Raw genomic sequence first — 4,444 nt, forward strand, 5'->3', positions numbered from 1 at the left:
ATAAATTGTTGAGTGTTGGTGTCTTGATTTTTAGATGCTTGTGCTGCGATTTTATTTTAGCTTTTGAGGATTCATCGTGTGTTTTCATGTGGATTTGGCGAAGTTGGGTCGTTTGAGCTTTATTTCATGTTTTCACTGGTAAAACTTGGATAATAAGGCAGGCTTGGAGTGTTTAAACATGTTCAGATAATTTTTGCAGAGCCTACAGGTTTTTTCTAAGGCATCCAGGAAAACGCACGGGCGTGTGGAATTTCCGCACTCCCATGGATCTGCATTGCAAGCCCATCCAGAGAAGGCACAGGGGGGTGCGGAGGCCCTTGTGAACGACCAAGCGTATATCGCACGCCCGTGGGTAATTTCCGCAAGGGCGTGTGGTTTCCTGCAGATTTTAGCGATTCTTCCCTAGAGCCCACAGGGGCGTGGACTCGCCCTTGTGGGTGACCTTGTGAAAACTGCACGGACGTGGGTAATTTCCGCATGCCCGTGTGAATCAATGTAGAGAAGTTCTCTCCATCCTAAGAAGACACAGTGGCGTGCGCTTGCCCTTGTGAGTTGAACCTGTGAATGTCCATGCCCGTGCAGAATTTTTGCACGGGCGTGCGAAACATTTAGAAAATTTTCTCGGATATCCAGAGAAGCCACAGAGGCATGCATCTACCCTTGTAAGACCTTCATGTGATGGCACACGGTCGTGGGTGAATAGCGCATGCCCATGTGGGTCTCCAGGAATTAAAAGGCTGTATTCTCTCCCGTTACATCAGTTAAACCATGTTTCTTAGCTGACCCTAAAATGCTCAAAGAATACTTTCTGACATTCTTCCGTCTTCCTATTGTTGGTTGTTTTTGAGTGGATTGATTGAGCATTTTGCTGATTGAAAGGGTTTTCGCTTCAACTCATCGGTAAACCCTAGTTTTCTCTCGTCACCGACTTCCTTTGATTATAGTTGAGTCCCTTCGATTAAATGGATAATGCACACCGGTTTCTTACTAGAATGATTATGATTTGCTTTTGAGAAGCTTTGGAAGTGAGATAGAGATGTAGCTGGAAGAATGGCTACAAGGGTCGTGCGTTTTTCCACGCCCCGTGAATGTGCACGGGCGTGTGGAATTTAGGCACGCCCGTGCATTGTTATTTTCCTGCAGTATGAATGAAGCTGATTGATTTTCTTTTTTCTAATGCATGCAGGTATGGCTACCAGTCCGAAGAAGGCAGTTGCTAAAAATCCTAGAGAGCCTGCCCCTGAGCTGGAAATCATGAAATTCACACTTCCTAGTCATCGAAGGTTTGAGAGGTTAGCGAAGGTTAAGTTTGGTCAAACGCGAATTCCGGATGTCGGTTCACTCAGGAAGGTACAACTAGCACATGATATGGCTGATGAGGTTGAGAAAATATTATTGGTTGGTAGTTGGCACAAGTTATTGAATATTCATGACCCTGCTATCCGCCCACTCACTTTGGATGTGCTTGCTTCATTTGAGTTCAACTGTGCTTATGCTCATTTCGATAGTGTCTACGCCATTCAGTTTAGAGCTTTTGGGAAACATCATAGTATGAGCGTCACACAGTTCTCCGTTAGACTTGGTTTATATAATGAGGAGTATACTGAGACTGAGGAGTACGAGAGTCTCCCAATTGACTTGTTAGGTTTATCCCCCAAGGAGGTGTATAAAATACTATGTGGTAAGGGGCGATATGAACCAGGAGTGTCTAAGGGCTCATGTCTTTCTCGGCCTAGTTACAGATATCTTCACGCCATCATAAGTAGGTCAGTGAATGGTCATGGTGATAGAACGGGAGTCATAAACAAGCAAGAACTTTTGTATTTATACTCCATGGTATGGAACGAGCCGGTCCATCTGGGACACATTTTAGCGGAGTATTTGAAACATCAAGGACAGTATCCATACATTACTAGACTCATTTTGGGGATGGGTCTATGAGACACAATCAGGGGGGCCGAGAAGATGATAATACCGGCACCACTTGGGTTAGAGACGATGAGGCTCATGGGTTTGGTCAGTAAATATCCATATGGTATTTATGTGCTGAACATACCATTTGAGGATGAAGGTGATAAGGCAGGGGCATCTCAGCTTACCCCCGAGCCACAGTCAGTACCGATGGAGACCGAGGCACCTCCAGCGTCGGAGGACACAGCCCCCGTACGTTTGTTTTCACCAACTTGAGCCCATGATCATTTTGAGAAGCTCGAGAGTGCTTTAGAGGTGGTACAGACAGAGTTCATGGCATCCTCAGGCTCCCTCGGTATCTATAGCAGATCTTAGAGCGAGATGTCACCTCATCATTTGTCTCGCAATTGAGGACTCCTTAGGCTCCCTCGGTATCTACAGCATTGCCATCTCCTTCACCAGCAGCAGCGGAGGATCCAGAGCGCGACACCGACATTTGATTTTATTTCCCTTTCTTTACTTTTATGCACTTTATTTTGGACTAGTTCACTCAGAAAGGTCTCTCCTTCTGAGTTTATTTTCATTTTGCATCTCGAGTTGTATTCCTTATTCTATCTTTTAAAAACTCGAGTTATTTTTTTAATGAGCTTCACTGAACCCCCTCGTGTATGCGTGCAGATGGTCTTGTCATCTTGGGAATTGAGACTTTGTCATGGGCATGGCTCAAGTGCTTCGGCACTTGGCCGTGTGAGCTTCACAACCCATTGGAACACTACTCCCAAGGAGTTAGCTTCATGAAACGTGACACTAGGAATCAGGGGAGTGTTGTTTTGATTGTTTCTCCCACATATATTCTTGATTGATATACATTATGAGTGAGCTTGCATGTGTACATTGGGGACAATGTACAACTTAAGTGTGGGGGGGAGTTTCATAGTGCATACATCTTTTCTATTGTTCGTGATTGATATACATGCTCACATAGCCAATGGCGGTTCACCTTAGTTGCATTGATTGCATTCTTGAGTTTAGAAGAATTTTCAAGATTAAATGTTTTCATGCTCTAGTTTTATTTGAATTTCTAGGAATTTTTGCCAGATTTACATTCGTTGCACTACTCACTCTTTAAACTCTTTTGGAAACTCATGTTCAATGTTAAAGGGACTAGTTATAATTGTTTGTTGTGTTAAATTCTGAAAAAAAAGAAGGAACAAAATAGTTTTCTTGTTTATTTGGCATTTTGGGTGGAAAGAGCTACCACCTATGAAGTATGAAGATACTCTCATAAGTCGGTTACTAGTTATGCCCTAATGAGAAAAAGAGCTATCTCATAGGATGAGTGAAAGCTACCACTCCGGTAGAAAGAGCTACCGCCTCGAAAGTGTGAAAGCCACCTTAGCGGCCGCTTGGGAAAGGGCTACCTTAGAGAATGTGTGAAGCTACTACCGTCTTTGAAATTGGTGTTGCTTTCTTGTTGTAGATAAATAAGTCCCTTATACTTAGATCTTTGAGGAGTATATTTTGGGTTGACTTGAGTGAGTCCACACACTTTCACGATTTCGGGTTTGTTTTCGTTTTTGATTCAAGTTTTTAGCTAGAGCTTCGATTTTTCATGTTTAGTGTTGAAATTTCCCTTACTTGTAGAATGTTCTCTTTGTATACTTTGGTGAACCTAAGGCCAAGCACTTCCAATATTTCCTTCATCCATGCACAAAATGTTTAATTTTTGCTTGAGTACAAACAAAAGCTTAAGTGTGGAGGAGTTTGATAAGTTCTTGTGTGATATGAATGCGAAGCATTCTTTCCTTATGTTAACCATTACCTTTCTCTAGTTTTTACACTAATATGTGTGTTTTTTATGTTACTTTTATGTAGGTAGGGTTGTGAGGCCGATTATTAAGGAAAGAAGCCAATGTGGATCATAATGCACTGATTTTGTAGAAAATCTTGCTAAGGTTCAAACGTGAAGACATAGGTCGGGTGTGAGATGCTAGAGTGTGTGCCAACCTCCTCGTATTTGAGTTAGCACAATTATTTGGAGGGGAACATGGGCAGTTACACTCAAGCATTCTGGCTTATGCACATAGAACAAGATCTCCATCAACTTATCCGTCATTGAAGAAGCAAAGCGATCCACTACGTGAACGTGTGCCCGTTTGTGTTACCTCGATGAAAGTATGGATTCGGGAAGTATTTCAGGTGAATACTGTAGTAGATCACTGTAGTGTGTGCCAACCTTCAATGCTTGATTGTTTGAATACTCCCCTACAGTGACACTAGGGTTGAGAGTTCTTGTTGATAACCTTATGAGTGAGTGACACACCATGAGTGTTAGACAAAGCTAGGTTGGAGAGGGTTGAGAGGGTGAGTCGAGAGGTACAGGAGTGTCTCCTCTCCCATCCGATGTGTTAGTGACATGTCCGAATATGTGTGTAAACCGCAAGTGCACAGGTGTCAAAGTAATAATATACCCTGTGAGTCGGGTAGTAAAATCCATAGGGAATTGGGCTACTAGTACTAACTTCTTCTCTGC

Source organism: Dioscorea cayenensis, chromosome 9 (genome assembly GCF_009730915.1).
Source record: "Dioscorea cayenensis subsp. rotundata cultivar TDr96_F1 chromosome 9, TDr96_F1_v2_PseudoChromosome.rev07_lg8_w22 25.fasta, whole genome shotgun sequence".
Classification (NCBI taxonomy): Eukaryota; Viridiplantae; Streptophyta; class Magnoliopsida; order Dioscoreales; family Dioscoreaceae; genus Dioscorea; species Dioscorea cayenensis.